A 19,874-nucleotide genomic window follows, 5' to 3' on the forward strand; every position below is an offset into this window, starting at 1 on the left:
CCTCTTCGATCTCCTGTTGAGTTCGTAGGTGTTCAGAATGGTTTGATCCCTATTCAGCTGAATTCCTGGGACCAGACGAAATTTAGGTCTCCTACTCCTCCGCCATCTTGCTCCTCCTCTGCAAAGTTAGATCACCAGCCTATTAGGAAAGGATATAACTCAGGAACAGCCAGCTGGAGAAGACGCATATGACCAGGTGTGGGGGAAAGGGCACAGAACTTTCATGGTCTCTCCAGGTGCTTCTGTCCCCCCCAAATCTCCATGTGTTCACCAACCCAGAAACTCCTGACCAAATCTTTTTTATTTCCTTTAACCTTGTCCTGATATTGTAAACTGTCCCTTTATTAAATTCACTTCCTAGGTATCTTACTATTTGGGCTGCAATTATAAATGGGATTCTTTTCTCAATTTCTCTTTCTACTGCTTCGTTATTGGTGTAGAGAAATGCAACATATTTCAGTACACTGATTTTGTATCCTGCGACGTTACTGAATTTATCAGTTCTAGCAGTTTTGGGGGAAGTCTTTTGGCTTTTCTATATAGAGTTTCATGCCATCTGCAAATAGTGAAAGTCTTAATTCCTCCTTACTGATTTGATGCCTTTTATTTCTTTTTGTTGTCTGATTGCTGAGGCTAGGACTTTCCAGTACTTTGTTGAAAAAAGTGGTCAGAGTGGACATCCTTGTCTTGTTCCTGACCTGAGGGGTAAAGTCAAATATATCAATGGATTGTGTCCTGTGCTTCCTGCTTGGACTCTGAGAGAGAGTGAGAGCCAGCTTTGAACATGCAGACAACACAACACCTAAGGTGTCAGCAAAGGAACATGATAAAAGGAACCTGTCTGCTTTTGAATTTCATACGAGCAGAGCTGCCTACACTCCCAGGACCCTTACTCACCAGACTGTCATATGAAATAGAAATATGTTGCCATCTGTTTGAGGCGCTGCAGTTTTGTTTTGTTTTTGTTTCCTATCAGTTCCAACAGCTTACCTTGTGCCCTAATTAATAGACCTACTGTGTGTTCAGCACCAAGGTAAGGGATTTACACGGAATTTCTCATGTAATCCTGATAAAAATCCTAAGAGGTTGCTATTCTTAATCACATTTTATAAAAGAAAATTGAGCTTCACGCACACTAATATGTCCAAGTTCACAGAGGTAATAAGTGACAGAGTTGGGAATTGACCTGAAATCTATCTTACTCCAAACTGTGTAACCTTTTTCCAGTAGTACACTCCCTCCTTAAGTGGGTTTGCATTGCTCCCTCCAGGTTCCCCTCTTTGTAGCTTCTTCAGAGCTTACCTTAATTAATACTTTTCTCCTGCCCTCTCCCAATCTGTGCAATGTGCTCTGACAGAATGTTCCACAAACCTGGACCCTAAGAAATCATCATTAAGCCTGCTCCCTAGAATTAGTCGATCAATCTTTTGTGTAATACTGATCAAAAATGGTAAGCAATAATATATCTTTTTTTTGCAGGATATTTCAGGTCTTCAGGAAATTTATTTGCTCCTCCATAAAGTAGAGTCAATAATGGTAAGACGAGCTACAATTAGATAAAGACGCTTATCAAGGATCTACATCTTTTGCCAGAACCCACGTGAGAGAAAAAGATGAGATTCTATTAACTTTGGCAGAGGCTTTTAAGCTGCCAACAGGACCCTAATCCTTGAAATGTTTGACAGGAAAAAAAATGTATGCTGGCCAAAATTATTTGCTTTACATTTCAAGGACGACATTACAGCATGCTTTTCAATTAGTACAGGATTGATCAAGGAAAAGCCTCATAAACACAGCACTATGAAGCTTTGGTTCAACTTTTCAGGCTCTCCTTCCTTCTATTCTGTTCTCTTCTTTGCCATATTCTGTTCTTAAGTGTACTTCAAGAATATCTGCTAATACTGTACCTGTTATTAGAACCATGGAGAACATTGATACGGTGACACCTTCAGGATTGGTGGAGCTGTTGCGTCTAATCTGGTGAGTAGATTGCAGACATGTATGGAGTCACTTTCTGAGCAATTATATGAAAAATAATAAAGCTAAAATCAGAAATAATTAAGCAGATTCTACCCTTTATGCTTTGTATGGCATCACACTGAACATTTTTAGAGATGTTTGGCCATTAGGATATAGCTGGTAGAATGGATGGCTCAGGGCTCTCACAAAGCGAGGAAATAATATGCCTGCTGAACATAAGACATTATTCTTATATCTAAACTTATACTTTATGTATTGGCATAATATGTTTTAGAAACTCCAGCTGCTTGTAGACTATATTATGAGAATGAGGACTGGATTTTATTAGAAAGGCTGGATTCTGATCCAAACCTATTACAAATGGATTTTGTGACCTTTATAAATATCATTTCCTTGGACTAAGATAGAGGTGGGAAAACCTTCACCATATAAGTTCTTCTCCCAAATGCAAGGGTGTATGACCCAATGCTTAAGCATGTGCGTGGGTTTAGGGTCAGACCATGCAAGTTCAAATGCTGGCTCTGACACTGACAACAGGAAATTCTCATATCCTTATTCTCCATCAGTTTATCTTTACTTGAGCAGGTCCCTCTGCCGTTATTGACAACATTTTTTGATCTATAGAGTTTTTCAAACAGAAGACAAGCCTCAGAAAGTGAAGTCAGGATATTATCTTGTTTTGGGTCATTTAGATTTTCAACAAATACTCTGTGAGTTACTTTGTGACAGATTGTGAGATTGGTCTCAACTCTATGAGCAATTAGAGTGAATGTCTAAAGTAAAACCCACAGGAATTTAGTACATTTCCATGCACCCGTTGGCCACGTGGAAGTTCTTCCTAAAAGGATACAGTATTTTGATGAACAACTCAGTAACATAACAAAAGATGCATTTGCTGATCTCATCACTTAGAAAATTCCAAAGGTTTTAGGAGCTTTGTGCCAGAAATTAGATGAAGATCAAGTATATATTTCCTGTTATAAGTTATGATATCACACTACTGAATAAGTTTCTTTAATAATTCTAGGATTATTTATTTTAAAAAACTTCTAGACATTGGTTTTGTGAGTTATTTTTTTTAATTTTCTAATTTATTGCCCTACATTTTTCTATTATTCTCATTAAATTTTAATGTATTAGACATGTACATGTGCCTAATTTTTAGTCCAAATATAAATTATTTATACTTTATTTCCCCTTCTCTCTTAATCAATCCTATTGATTATTTCAAACTGCCTATATTTTTGATCATTTCAAAGGATCAACATTTGACTTTATTTTTGTTGTTTTTAATTCACAGTTTTGCCTCTAATTTCTTAATTTTGGACATTTAGTTCACCATCAGCATGTTTTTCTCTTTTTAATACTTAAGATTACATATTTTCTTCTAGGTGTTTTTTAGCTGCTTTCCTTCCATTTTAATGTGCAATGTTTTCAAGATCATTTCATTTTCAATAGTTAAATTTCAAATGTTATCCCTAGTTCTTCTTTGATATGTATTATCTAGAATTATTTCCATAATATCTAATTTTTATTTGTTTATGTTCAGTTACTAACATCTGATTTAATTGATTTGTCTCAAAATATTGCATTTGCTCAAGCAATATTCATTGTCTACTACGTGGTAGGTACTTGTCTTCATGTACACATATGGTAGTGAATAAACAAAAATTTAGCCTTCATGGAACTTACATTCTGTTGATATTGATAATTTGTTGAAACTTGATTTATAGCCTAAAATATCTTTAGTTCTTATAAATGTTCCATATGTGCCTGAAAAGAGATCATATCACTAATTGTTGGCTTAGGGTTATATAAATGCCTCATAGACCAAGCTTGTTATTGTGTTTTTCAAACCTTCTATTTGTGTAGCATTTTTTGTTTATGTTTGAAAGAGCTAAATTGGAATCTTTCCTTATGTTAATAATGTATTTAATAATTTCTCCCTGCAGTTTTATCAACTTTAGTTTTATATATTTTCGGGCTATTTTATTAGCTTCATGTGTTTATTATTTTATAACTTTTTGGTTAATTGAAAATTATATATAAATAATTCAAAATTTTAGCTAGCATTCTTTTGTATATCTTTTTCCTTTTCATTATTACAGTTCTATGTACATCTTTTGGGATTTGTTTCTTATAAACAACCTATAACTAATCTTTTAAAAATCCATTCTGACAACTTCTCTTCCTCAACTTAGATCAATTACATTTATTGTGTTTAGTAATAAATTTGAAATTATGCCTTACTCTACATATTTTAACTTTCTCTTGCTGCCTTAAAATGGACATTGATTGCTTTTCTGTGGACTATTTCATTATTTTTTTCTTCTTCATTACAATTTGGAAGTTACATACACTTTTAATTTCCTAATAATAATTCCTCAATTCCTTTTTTCATGAGCTTAGGAGAGTATAAATCTTGCATATTAATCAGATTCCTGAGCAGTAAGTCCCCTAGAATATGAGCTCAAGGCAGATTCTCACTGCTTTATACGCTGTTGTTCTCCATCACTTAAGTTTTACCCCCTTTTGAGGCCCTATTAATTACAACTATCTTTATTATTTTGTAATAGTGATGCTTGTTTATATTTACATGTTTGCTTCTTGGTGTTTCTTCTTCTTAATTTTTCTTTTCCTTTCTTTCCTTTTCTTTGTCATTTTGAGATTTCTTTTCCTTTCTGAAAGCCTAGTAATGCAACAAACGTATAATTTTATTCAGGGTCTACTTGTATCAAGTCCTAGGTGTTGTTAAAAGAAAAGGATCCACAGCTAAAAATTGGAAATTGTTATTGGTTAAAAATCACTGAGATAGGGGTCGCCTGGCTGGCTGGCTGGCTCATCGGTTAAGCAACCGACTCTTGGTCTCTGCTCAGGTCATGACCTCAGGGTTATGTGATTGAGCCCTGTAGGGCTCTGCGCTCAGCGGGGAGTCTGCTTGAGATTCTCTCTCTCCCGCTCTCCCTGCCCCTCCCCAATAGTTGCTTTCTCTCTCTCTCTAAAATAAATAAATAAATCTTTTTTTATTAGACTATTCTGCATATTGTCATGTGATTTGCAATGGAAAGATGAAATAGAAGTGCATAGCTTCAAATACAGGCTGCTAAAGCAAAATTTGTTATAAGAATTAATTGGTGTTAAATTTCCATCTTTGAGCTTTAGTTTTGGGTGTCCTGAATTAGCTTTGATTTTCTGTAATTGGGATTATCTTTTTTTTCAGCTTTGTTGAGGTATGGTTGAAAAATAACCATTGTATGTATTTACACTGTGCAACGTGATTTTTTAAGGTGTGCAATGTGATGATTTAATATACATATGCATTGTGAAATGCTTACCATAGTCAAGTTAATTAACACATCATCTCACAGAGCTACCATTTGTGTATGTGTGTGATGAGAACCAACTTTAAAATAATGAAACTGTTATCCTCACTTCACTCCTGGTTTTCCTGTTTCTTTCCTCAGTTGGAAAGAATTGCGTGGACAGTGGGGTTTCACTAACTCTTATTTCTTAAATAGTTAATGATTTATTTTTACAACAATCAAAGAGGCAAGAAGATTCTACATTAGGATTTTCTGTTTTTCAGGAAGTTTTATTCTTCCCTCAGGGTGTAAGAAGCCATCTATTAAACTCCAGAAGTCTTGACTTCAGCACAAAAATTAAAAAGAAGGATGGAATGTCAGAAGCTACTCAAGATAAACAAAACTCTTCCAACTGTGAAGACAGTCTTAATCCAGGATAAAATGGCCATAGATGGAATAAATAACTTCATCAAAATTGTAGAAGTGTTATTAGTTACTGACTATGGCCAATAATATAGCCCCTTAAGGTGAATCCATATGCTCAGGTTTTGTTTTGGTTTTTGTTTTTGTTTTAAGAGAGAGGAAGAGAGCACAGATGTGAGGGGGGGGTGGGGGGAGGGAAAGAGAATCTTAAGCAAGCTTCATGCTCCCTGTGGAGCCCGATGAGGACCTTGATCTCATGACCCTGAAATCATGATCTGAGCCAAATCAAGAGTAGGATGCTTAACCTACTGAGTCACCCAGGCTCCCCTTAAGTATTTATTATTTAGTGTTTTGGTAACATTGCATAATATATACAAGACCTATACTCAGAAAGGAGTCTTTTCTTCCTGCTTTTAAAATAAATCTGAAAAATTTTCAGCATTTTTAGCATATATGTTTTTATCCCCTAATTTAGTGCCTCAGAAAGATCAAACAGGAAAAAAAAAAAAAAAAAACGAAGAAGAGCAATCAATAATCCAAGTTAGTTCTCTTAAGAGAGAAATTTTAAAAAATACTATTTCAATTTCCTAAAATAATGGGCTTGCTTATTTCTTCGCTTGTTTGTTTGTTTTAAAATTACTTGGTGCTATCCCTAAAGGGTTTCTAAGTTATGACTTCTGTTGCCTTTGTTTTTGAGATAACCTATATTCGAAAAGCATTGACCTGAGAATCAGTAGATTAGTTATTGTTGTTTTATAAACTGTTGTGAGAGAGTATTTATAGTAACTTAGAAAATAAACAAGTAACTCTTTTTAAAAATTTTCCAACCACAGGTAATATTCTAGATCTACGTTAATTAGAAAATATAATCTAAAAACAGGTATGGTTAAGAAAACCCATGGCAACTCATCTCACAATGCAAATATAAAATTCAGTTGTTGTGTTAGTATGTTTTATCTAAATGAAAAACATCTTCATAATGAATAATTTCTTTTAATTTTTAAAAACTTTATATATTTTGAACAAAGACATGGAGTAGGAATCATCTAACATTATATCCATAAGTTAATAACTATATATTATGTTTGAATATTAATATACCTCTAATATACTAGTTTCTCATATTTCTATTTTTTTAATTTTATTTTATTATGTTGTGTTAGTCACCATAGAATACATCATTAGTTTTTGATGTAGTGATCCACGATTCATTGTTTTCGTATAACACCCAGTGCCCTCCTTAATACCCATCACTGGGCTAACCCATCCCCACTCCCCTTCCCTCTAAAACCCTCAGTTTGTTTCTCTGAGTCCATAGTCTCTCATGGTTCATCTCACCCTCTGATTTCACCCCCCCCTTCATTTTCCTAATGTCCTCCATGTTATTCCTTATGTTCCACAAATAAGTGAAATCATATGATAATTGACTTTCTCTGCTTGACTTATTTCACTTAGCATAATCTCCAGTCCCATCCATGTTGATGTAAATGTTGAGTATTCATCCTTTCTCATGGCTGAGTAATATTCCATTGTATATATGGACCACATCTTCTTTATCTATTCATCTGTTGAAGGCCATCTCGGCTCTTCCCACAGTTTGGCTATTGTGGACATTGCTGCTATGAACATTGGGGTGCATATGGCCCTTCTTTTCACTACATCTGTGTCTTTGGGGTAAATACCCAGTAGTGCCATTGCTGGGTCATAGGGTAGAAAAAGCATTTGCTAAATACAACATCCTTTCCTGATTAAAACTCTTCAGAGTATAGGGATAGAGGAAACATTCCTCAAGTTTATAAAATCCACCTATGAAAAACCCACAGCAAATATCATCCTCAATGGGGAAAAGCTGAAAGCCTTTCCCTTAAGATCAGGAACAAGACAAGGATGCCCACTCTCGCCACTATTGTTCAACTACTAGAAGTCCTAGCAACAGCAATCAGACAACAAAAATAAATAAAAGGTATTCAATTGGCAAAGAAGTCAAACTCTCTCTCTTTGCAGATGACATGATACTTTATGTGGAAAATCCAAAAGACTCCACCCCCAAATTACTAGAACTCATACAGCGGTTCAGTAATGTGGCAGGATATAAAATCAATGCACGGAAATCAGTTGCTTTCTTATACACTAATAATGCAAGTGTAGAAAGAGAAATTAGAGAAATGATTCCATTTACAATAGCACCAAAAACCATAAGATACCTCGGAATAATCCTCATATTTCTAAAATCCATCATGACAAATCCACCAAAATGAAAGCACTTTAAAAATTTTTGCCAAACTTGTTGAGATTCCTGTAGATGTTGTATTTGTTATCTGTTGTTACATAACACATATTACCCCAAAACCTCATTGCTTAAAACAGCAGTATTTATTACCCCATAATTTCTGTGGATGAGGAATCTGTGCATAGCTTGTCTGTGTCCTCTGGGTCTCTTTCATGACTGCAGTAAAAATATTGGCTGGTGGTGTAGTCAAGTCTTGACTGGGGAAAGAACTGCTTCCAAGTTCACTCATGGGGATGTTGACAGGACTCAGTTCCTTGTATGCCATTGGGACCTCAGTTCCTTGCTGGCTCTGGCTGGAGGTCATCCTCAGTCCATTACCACGTGGGCCTGCCTCTTCATGGGAGCAGCTTGCAACATGGCAGCTGGTTTCATTAAACCAAGCAAACAAGAAGCAACGGAGAGAGTGTGCCAGGGAGATGGAAGTCAAAATCTTTTGTAACTAAGCCTGGGGACATGGCATCCCATCACTTTTGCCATATTCTGTTGAAACAAGTCACAAGGTCCAGGTCATATTCAAGAGGAAGGGATGACACAAAGATGTGGGCACCAGGAGGCTGGCATCCCTGGCAGCCGACTCAGTGGATGCTGATGATACAGAAGTTATGATGCTTCCCCAGGCATTTCATAGGGTTGTAAATTTGAAATCACAACATAGTTTGGTCTACATAATACCCATCATTTTGATAAAAATAAAAATAGTTCAATAATCCAGATGTTACCAAATTAGCTGAATCTTAGGCCTGTGAAAATTTTTAACAAATTGACTGTTTCTCCTTTTACTGGGGGGACAGCTGGACATTACCTTCAAACATAGTGATGGGTTAACATTCAGGTAGGGTGGGATCACCAAATTCCTGTCATAAGTAAAAGCTATTATATGATTGCAAATGCCTCCACTTGGAGGGATTGACTGAGAAAAACATTTACCCAGTATATGCCAGTACTCTGATAATGTTCACTTGGTACATCTAGGACAAGTCCATTTTTTTTTCTTAGGTTATAGATCAGGGGAATGATGATCTTACTTGCCTCCTTTATGACAAAATACAGGAAATTAAACTTCTCACTCAACTCCTAGGTAAGAATTATTGCTATAATGAATTTAAACTGACCATTCAACTAAGATTTGTTGGCTTCTCTCTAATTGTTATGTATCACATAGGAAGGTATTCATTTTTACATATTATATATATTCACATATATATATTTTCTATCATATGTATGTAATAACCTATATATTTGTAGTCCATTTCCATCACCAATGTTTTTGTAGTAATTCGTTTGTTTTATTTATATGAAATTCACTTTTGGTCTGGAAATAGAATTATTAACATATTAAATAGCAAATTCCCTTATTTATTCATCTTGATATTCTTCCTTTTGCTACTGGTTTCCTTTAAATGAATCCCAAATCCCTTTCATCCAAATGTGCTCACTGATTCATACCTTGATGCTAAATAAGTTTACTGTTGTTTTCTCCTAATCTCAGTTATTACTTTAAATAGTTTAAACAAATTCATTATGGAGAAGTCAGTGAGGCTGACATTAAATTAGGTAATAGACTGTTAATAAACAAAAGGAAAAGCTTAGCTGGTGAATTATGATTTAAATTTCTTGCTTCCTATTATTCCCATCAGAATAGCCTGTGATATCAGATGGCAACAAGCCTCTCATGCACCACATGGTGACCCTAGTTCGTAATATTGTATTATGGACTTGAAATGTGCTAAGACAGTAGATACTGTGTTCTCCTCACCAAAAAAAAAAAAAAAATTTATGTGAGGTAATGAATGTGTTAATTAGCTTGACTGTGTTGTAACACCTTAAATATATACAATTTTTGTCTGTAGCTGGTGGGGAAAAAACAATTGAACTCTTAAATAAATGGTTACATACATATGAATCAGTAAACTTTTTATTATATGATTAGTTTATTTTTCTATTCTTCCGCAAAATAAAAGGAACTATATTTGTATCTTATTTTTTACTTTTCTTAGACCTTACACTTATTTTAAATGAAATGATTTTTTTACAAATATATGTAATAAGATTATAAATTCATTAAAAATTTCAGTCAAATAAAAAATAAAATCAAGATATGGCCATAATAAAACATTACAATAGAATTATAATTTCTCATTGAGAAAATATTCCCCCAACCCTGACACATTTGTCAAGGCTTCTTAGGTTCTGATTTTGTATTTACTGTTCGAATACTGTCTCTTCCCTTGTTTGTACATAGCTAATGTACAGCAGCCTTGCTTTGGTTTTCAATAATCCAAGGATATTCCAATTGTAGTCAAAATGTAGTAAGTTCCCACCGGGAGAAGAACACTTACATTGGGCAGTTTGTAATCTTATTCACAAAGTTAGAGCAAGTCTGGAATTCTGAAGTTGAATGACTGTTTAATGAAAAGAAAATTACTATACTAAATTCCATTCCATGTATATATATGCATATATATATGGAATATACATACATACATATGTCCATGTATATATATATATAGATATATATATACATACATAAAATCACTTCTATATATGCATACATATCTCACCTGTTTAAATATTCTTAAAATCAAAGTATAAGAACTTTGAGCAATAACAAATTACTTACTTACAAATTACTGCAAAATGTATAGTTAACAATTGATTGGGGTGACATGAGAGTGAATTTAGAATAAACTCAGTAATAGTGACAGAAAGAAATGTTCACTTGAACTCTCTGCAGATAATCATTATGAAAAATAGCTAAATTTTATTTAAAGCATCAAGAGCAGAAATAAAAAGAGGAGTATTTAAGAAATATTACCATTGGAAAGGCTAAAGAACTGCATTTGGAGTTTTCTGACCTAAGTACGCTGCTTACCATCCAGGGTTTTGGAGGTCAAACAGTGGAACAGAAACCTATAGCCTTGTGGTTTGATTTGAAAAACAAAACAAAACAAAACAAAACAAAAAACCTGAACTCAAGACTGATGGATCAGCTGAAATAGAAAGGGAAAAATCCTGGTAGCAAGAGGACTACAAAAGGAGTAACACTCAGAGTATAAATATGAAATTCTGCCCATAACATTGGCTTAAGATAAGTTAAGTATGTGCAGGAAAAACAATAAGGGGTCTGGTGTAAAAGTAGGCAGAAACCAAAATATCATCTCTTCTTGAAAAAACGGCAAAATTTGTAAATTTTCTGCTTCACGGAATGAAGCTTAGTAGACAGCTAAAGTCATATGTGCTCAAACTGTCAGAGGATTTAGTCCAAGGCTGGCAAAACAGCTGGAGATTAATTGGACATTCCTAGAAGCAAAGAAACAGTGGGTGATCCCGTGTATCTGGGAGTGTAATCCCTGCTCCAAACCTTGGCTGACCACCAAGTTACACAAGGACCAAGCTAAAAATACAATAGTAGGAAGACAGAAGAGAGCAAAGGTATTTAATCCCATGAGAGAGACAGTTTTCAGATAGCATCTAGGTGAGTTAACGTGTACTTGAATAAGAAAGCGTCAGTGATTAGAATAATACAAGACAATTTAGTCACAGAAAATTATTGTCAACAATGTTCAGAGGCACCTGGGTAGCTCAGTCGGTTAGGTATCTGCCTTCGGCTCAGGTCATGATCCCAGGGTCCTGGGATCAATCCCCGCATCGGGCTCCCTGCTCAATGGAGAGCCTGCTCTTCTCTCTCTATATCTCTGTCAAATAAATAAATAAAAAGGAAGTCTTTAAAAAAAACAATGTTTATTTTTTCCCCAAAATTCCTAGACATGAATAGAGAGAAGAAAATGTAGAACCAGATTTGGGGTTGATTAAATAAGTTGCCTAACTTATAAGGCTACCATCATATGCTTTTATATTCCCAGACTGTGTACTAGAACTCTGAAAAGATGGGTCCAGAACTAGGTCTTGGGTAATATTAACATAACACTATGAACTGAAGAAACAAAAAGTACTTCTAACAGATGATGTCCAGCAGAAGCTGCTCAAGAGGATACTCTTGCTCCAGTCAGGCAAGTCAGATTTGATGTTGGTATTGAGAAGGAAGAAAAATAGGAAAAACTGGAAGTGAGACTATGCTCCATGGCAGGTTAAAGGCTTTAACTTGTCTCTTGGGTTGAAATGAAATAAGAATAGTGATTGCAATGCTTAATGATTCCAGCACATTAAGAATTTTATATAAATAGCATTGTGTATTGTACTTGATAATATTTTGGAAAATGTTATCATAAGGTGTACAAAATTTCACTACTTTTGTCCTTGGAGCATGGAAGTAGCTAGTCCTTAGACACAAGCTGCTTACTCTTCGGTGCTTTGATTAAGGAAAATAGTAGTTGAGTGTCAAACATCTCTGCCTGAAATCAGAATAAAGGATGGTAGACAGGTCAATATCCCCTCAGAAGCTGTTACTAGGTCCTGCCCATGGAACTCTTTGGCTACTCTTCCCAAAACTATGGGATTTCAGATGCATGAACAATCAAAACAACAGAGAAAACTCCACCAACAGGAAAATTTGAAATCCAGTGCAGGCAATTTGTTCTTAATTTTACCCTATAGAATATTTGCCATGGAATAAACACCTGGAGGTGTTTAGCACTGGTGTGTTGGCTACTTTCACTGTTCTGCCATGTAGACAGGATAAACATCCTGGCCATTGGGCTTTAGTTGGCTTATGTGTCATGCTTTGGTCAATGGGATGTGTGAACTATGGTGATGTACACCACACTCCAGCAGAAGCTTGATGTGTTCCCAAAGTTTGGAAGCTCTGTGAGCCTTGTCCCCTCCCCCTCTGCTCCCCATCTCAGATTTTCCTCTGCCATGAGAATCACCACAGCCACCAAAAGCCCTTTGTAAAAGGAGCAAGACACAAACGTTTGTTGTGGCAAGCCTTGACTTTGAGGACTGTCCGTTGCTACAGTAGAGTTTCAGAGAAACGGCTTTGGCTACATCTCCATCACATCTTGTTCTTGCACAGTTCAATTATTTAGAGCATGAGAAAGACAAAAGAAAGCCCAGAAAATTACTGAAAACACACTCTCACTTCTAGAAGTAAGGGGAAATAGATTTGGAAGCATTAAATCACTCACAGCAAATGTACACTTGGCTAAACCTTTAAACATCTGCTAGGGTGGAAATTGGCAGACATGTTTGCACTTACTCTGCTATATCAGGTAAGATCACGTGTTAGGCAACCGTCTTTCCCGGTCCCTCTGATCCTCCTGATGAGTATAGGCCCCCAAATTCGTTTACCCTGGCATTAATCAAAACTGCTGCAGAGAGCTCCTGTTTTGCAGATCTGCGCCCATGACCTCTCTCTCTCCCTCTCTCTGCCTTTGTCTGTCTCTGACTGTCTATCTCTCTCTCTCCTCCCAACATCAGGACCTCATAAAGTTTTCTTGCTGGTGGGTCCCACCCACCCCTTCCCCATATGTCTGAATGAGTCATAAACATATGAATTATGCGTGATCACAAGATTCAGTGTAATGTGTTTTGACGTTATTCTTTTAAAGGGGAGAGAGCACCACTTGCTGGTCTGACATAACAGGATGTTATTCTTCTCTTCCACTCTACCCTGCCAGTCTACCAGAATCCATTCCTTTATTAGGGCTGAAGCTACCGCGGTGACCACCAAGACACATAAAAGAAACAAACTGCTACAGGTAGAACTTGAGGTGAGAGGAAGAGAGATGTTAAAAATATCCTTCTCAGAAAAGCAGTGTTATCTATTTTGAATGTGTGTGTGTCTGTGTGTATTTGTCTGTGTGTGCATATATGTTTTTCTGGGTGTGAGTGTTTGTGTTGTGAGTGCGTGTGTTTGGGCAGGAGGTACTTACGTGCTTAAGGAGGAAGGCACTGGTGTCAAAGAACCTGAATTCAATTCTGGGCTCCGTGATCCCTCACTGTTGGAATGTATGTTATCCATGGCTTTGTCTCATTCTCCGAATCTGAAAAAAAAAAAAAAAAAAAGAAAATAACATTACTTACTGCTTAGGTTCTTTGACAATTAAATAAGTAAATCTATGTAAAGCAGTTAAACAAAAACAGGCATGTGCTAAGCTTTATGTAGGTAGTAATAACTATTGTAGGACATGTTCTGTCTTTAGCAATATTTATCTAGGAGTCACAGAATCACCCGTGCAGCTGCAACCAGAAGAGCCAAAGGACTCAGATTAGAGTCACAACCTCCCATTAGCATTTTGGGAGGACCCAAAGTCACCCATAGAAAGTCATGGAATGGGTACCATATTGTACTGCAGGGAAACACAGATCAGGTTGTTTAGACTACATCTTGTCTGGCCAAAATTATATTTATAGCATCTCTTTCAACTCAATTTACCAAGACAAAAATCTACCTGGAGTTTTTCAGTCAGTATCCTAGTCATGGAAAGTAGTATGGATACATTTGGCTGGAGTATCCTCTGTTTGCAAAATATTTTTCAGGAACCTGCAGGAGGTGATCCTGGATTCAAGGATTCAAGATCATAACTGTATCCTATCAGAGACACAGTAACACTTATGAATCTTCTTGTCTATGTTATCATCCAGCCCACATTCCATATGGGGCTTATTAAAGACTTTGTCAAGTGCATTACTGGTTTAGAAATATATCATCCTAAATGCTAATGTGGGTGCAGTAAGAAAGATACTTTCATATATTACTGGTGTAAGTGAATATGGCTAAGAACTTTGGAAAGTAATTTGGCAACATGAGCTAAGGGTCTTAAATTATTCATACTGCATAAATTCCACTTCTATAAATATATTCTAAGGAAATACCAGAGAAATTGACAGCCCTGTTAATAACATTATTTGTAAAAGCAAAAACAGGGAAAAGTTCAATGATCAATAATAGGTATAGGGCACCTGGGTGGCTCAGATGGTTAAGCGTCTGCCTTCGGCTCAGGTCATGATCCCAGGGTCCTGGGATCGAGTCCCGCATCAGGCTCCCTGCTCCTTGGGAGGCTGCTTCTCCCTCTGCCTCTCTCTCTCTCTCTCTCTCTCTCTGTCTCTCATGAATAAATAAATAAATAAATAAATAAAGTTTAAAAAAAAATAGGTATAAATGGAGGGAATGCATTATGGCGAAGTCACAGATAAACTATTTGGAGAAATATTAACTATAATTTAAAAAACAAATGACATGGAAAAATGTTTATGAAATAATGGTACTTGAAAAAAAGGACCAAGACCAAACACATATAAAGAGTGAATTTATATTTAAAATAATATACATAGTTCATATGATGCATTATCCAATAAGATAAAAGATATTGGAAAACTATTTAGCAGCAGATTAAAAGTATTTATGTCTGAATTGCTGGATTCTGAATATTTTTCTTCTTTATAGTTCTGTTTTCCAAATTTAGGGGCATGTAATTTTTTTTTCAGAAAAAAAAGTAGTATTTTTAGAACTTTGCTGAAGTTTAGATTGATAAACTCTATGATGGTGGGTTAGACTATCATTTGCAAGCAAATTATAATTTGAAATGAGGTTAATTCTTTAATCAGTAATTCTAATTAAATTCCTTTTGGTTTCTAGTAAGCCTTTCTTTTAAGGGCTTAACAACCAGTCACTTGAAATTGTTTACTCATGGTTCTACACTAAGTGCCTTGGTGTGCCACATCTGTCTCCAATAAAAAATATTTCCCTGTCTACTCACACTTCAAATTTTTCTTAAACAAGATTTTTTTTTGTTGTTTTTTTCATATTTCTCTTTTTTCTTATTTACTTAGCATTTTTCTTAATTATTATTTCTGTTCTATTTTTTATAAAGGAGATGAATAAATATAAGGTAAAGATATTTACTTGGCATTGCTTATCTTTCTTTCAGTAATTTATGCATAATAATCTTTAAAGCAACAGGGTTTACTTCAAATGAATTCCCTTTTCTCTTGGTTATTTCTAGCCTGATTACCACCAATCTTGTGGGATATTTAAAAAATTCTAAAAGGTAAGATGAAAATGTTCCATTAGATTGTTTCTCTTAATTATTTTCAGCAACCACACATTTCTAAGGAAAGGGTAAGTTGAACTCCAGCAGACCTGGGAGGAGAACAGAGGGGATATTCTAACCAGAGAAAGAAGAATAATTTGGAGTTTTCCAGCCTCATCTCCTTATTTACCACAGCATCTACCGCCAGGATGCCTAGAGATATCACCAAGAAACTGCAAGTCTGTAAGAGCACAGTAGGAAATCATTACGCTAGAATATTCTGTGCATATGTAACACCAGATTTTTGCTATTTCACATTTGGAAATAAGAAATTTCACTGTTCTGCTTCTTCTGCACCACCCAATAAAGACATAGTTCACTCTTTGCTTCCTCCTCTGCTCACCCATTATTTCTCCTGAAGTCCAAATGAATGATTTCAGCAGAAGCTGTGCAGTCAAAAGACGGTTACTGAAAATTCGGTGTCACTTTACAAAAAGTTGTTTGATACACTGTTTCTAGTAGCTTATTGTTTGCACAAGTGAGCATTCTAACATGATCAGAACTATGGAAGTGTGCACAAAATTTCCAATAATATGCCTTTGAAATATAATTTTTTTATCAGCTGAGTCACAGATAAAACCTTGAGAAAGTTTTCAAAAGAAAGAGATGTATTTCAATGCTTATAGTCAATTAACTTTTTATGTTTTGTCCAAAAGAACATAGATAATAGGAAACAACAGAGAATATCTATGTAATTTTATTTTTTAAATTTTGTTAAGATGTTATTTACTTATTTTAGAAAGAGAAAGAGAGAGCACATGTAAGCAGCAGTGGGAGGGGTGTGGGTTTGGGCCTGGGGCAGGGGGAAAGGAAGAGAGAGACTCCAAAGCCGACTCAGTGCTGAGCGGGGAGCCCTACCCCAGGCTTAATCTCTTGACTGGGAGACCATGACCTGAGCTGAAACCAACTCAGAGGCTCAACCAACTGAATCACCCAGGCCACCCCAAGAATATCTAAACACTTTAAATGATTTTAGAATGACACATGTATGTCAGAGATGGTTATCCAACTGAAAGTGCACAAACAGAAATTTAATATTTAACCCTGGTTAGGAAATCTCTGGAGTTTTACTAGAATGACAATTTCTTTTTTTTTTAAGATTTCATTTATTCATTTATTTATTTATTTGAGAGAGAGAATGAGAGAGAGAGAGAGAGCATGAGAGGGGGGAGGGTCAAAAGGAGAAGCAGACTCCCCGCCGAGCAGGGAGCCCAATGCGGGACTCGATCCCGGGACTCCAGGATCATGACCTGAGCCGAAGGCAGTCGCTTAACCAACCGAGCCACCCAGGCGCCCTAGAATGACAATTTCTTATATAACAAGTTTAATTCATTGATGTTCACAAGATGAGAGACCTTAAGTAGTTCACAAATATTGTTTTAGTTTATGTAAGAGTATTAAAATATTTGTAGATTAAAAAATAAAATATTTGTAGATATTAAAATTAATTTGAAGAAAACTTCCTATAAAATGTTTGTTAGAAGCTCTACTACTATTGAAATAACTTGTGAAATCTTCCAAAATTAGTAGAAAATATATTTGCATTTTATTAAAGAATTTCTCAAGATTTCTGCAGCAATCATTTATTCTTATTCAAAACATAGCCTATCTAATGTTATAAGACTTAGGAAGTCAAGCCTCAAATCATTCTGAGGAATAAAATATAATTTGATGCTGCCAGGGTTTCCACACTACCACCACCAGAGTAAATTGGTCAAATCTGAGCAAGTTGGTCAAATACATACATATATGATATAGACATAAATACAGATAGATGGAGGTATAGATACATGTAGATGCTTTAGCATGTTTACAAACAGCTGAAGAACAAAATCAGTTGATGCTTGAGCACAGCCATTACCAAAGGCAGCTGACATTTATCAGTTTATCTGTCCAGCACATCCTTTACTCCTTTTAGGACAATTTTCATCCCCTTTTCTACTTGAAATTGCCAAATCCATCCTCAGAGTTACTATGGGAGTCTCACAACCATATAGGGTCATTTAAGCTTTTGGACATACTTGACTTATTCAAGAGTGGGCAACTGAGACAGCTCACCCAATAATCATCTTTCTCTGCAAACAGCGAAGAAACAGAACTAAAATGTCCCTCCAGCAGAGTGCTCTGAGGACATGTAGTAAAGACCTATTTATGGAGGTCATTTTTCTTCTTCCTGTGAACTTCAGACCACAGCAAACAATCAAAGCAAAATAAGTAAATACATAAATGTGAAATAAGGAATAAAAAATATAAATTATAAAGATGGATAACAAGTGGTGTCGAGAGACCCAAAACAAAACAAAACAAATGTAAAAATCTCTTAACAGAGTTTGGTTCCTGATTCATGTTCCCAGTGGAATTTTTGTCCATGTCTTCCCTGAGACATACCGATCTGATGCCCTTATAATAGTTTCCTAGTTAATTTTTATTTTAGCTAACTAAAGTGGGTTTGGTTTCTAGCACCTAAAACGTTTGGACTTAAAGATCAGTTCTGAAAATTAGTAATATTGCTGCTGATTATAGAATGTATTTTTTAAATAAAATTCCCCATATTATTGCCTAAAAGCAAAAGTGATGTTATCACTTTTCATTAGCTAAAATTTTAAATGTTAACATTAGTTTGAAGAAAAAAGATGTTAACACATGAGCAAGATACAGCATTTGAATGATACACACTTACCAATTTATTATGTGTAATGTTCACAGCATCATTCTACATCACAGCAAAAACTGAAAACAATTCAAATATCCATAAATAGGAAAGACAAATAATGATATATGAACATAAAGGAATATTAGATAGCAGTAAATACACAAGTCCACCTATAAGAAATGATATGGATCAATCTTAGAAAAATAAAATTAACTCAAAACCTCGGGATTACAGGCAAGATGGCGGAGGAGTAGGAGACCTGGATTTCGTCTGGTCTCAGGAATTCAGCTGAATAGGGATCAAACCATTCTGAACACCTACGAACTCAACAGGAGATCGAACAGGACAGTAGCAACAACTCTCTGAACAGAGAAGCGACCACTTTCTGGAAGGTAGGACGTGCGGAGAAGTGAATCCGAGGCGATATTCGGGAGGATAGACGGCGGGGGAGGGGCCTCCGTCGGCCGCTTCTGGCAAGTGCTAGAGCCGCGGGGCACAAAATCGGACCTTTTAGAAGTCGGCTCCGTGGAGGGACGCCGCTGCAGTGGCTAAGCGGGGGGTGGAACCCTCGCGGGACAGTGTGGTCTCAGGACCCTGGGGGTCACAGAAAGACCGGGGGTGCCTGAGGGCGGCAGAGCTCCCAGGTATCGGAGCGGGGAAGCCGGCTGCAGAGACGGAGCCGAGGCGCGGGCTCTCAGCTCGGGGTGGCCATAAACTGTGATCCGCGGCCCAGTCGGGGCACTGCTCCTCCAGGAGGGACCCAACAAGTGGCAGATCCGGGGAGACTCCCCTTCCTCCCCTGGGAGGAGCGGCGCGGGAACGCACCGCAGGGATCTGCTGGGTTTGGAGACTCCACACGGGGTCGGGTGCCAGAGATAGCAACACTCGGTCACAGGCCGGGTGAGCACGGAGTGCGGCCGGAGACCAGGGACATGGGAGTGACTGCTTTTCTCTGGGGGCGCACTGAGGAGCAGGGCCCCGAGTTCTCAGCTCCTCCGGGTGGAGATTGGGAGGCCACCATTTTCACCCCAGTCCTCCAAAGATATACTGAGAGCTTGCAGGGAACAAAAGCTCCTGAGAGCAAACCCGAGCAGATTGCTTAGCCCGGACCTACAAGGGCGGGGCAATTCCACCTCCGGCAAAGACATTTGGGAACCATGGCAACAGGCCCCTCCCCCAGAAGATCAGCACGAACAGCCAGCAAGCCAAGACCAAGTTTACCGATCAAGGAGAAC

Source organism: Callorhinus ursinus, unplaced genomic scaffold (assembly GCF_003265705.2).
Source record: "Callorhinus ursinus isolate GAN/ISIS: 27379988/994484 unplaced genomic scaffold, GSC_fseal_2.0 scaffold11, whole genome shotgun sequence".
Lineage (NCBI taxonomy): Eukaryota > Metazoa > Chordata > Mammalia > Carnivora > Otariidae > Callorhinus > Callorhinus ursinus.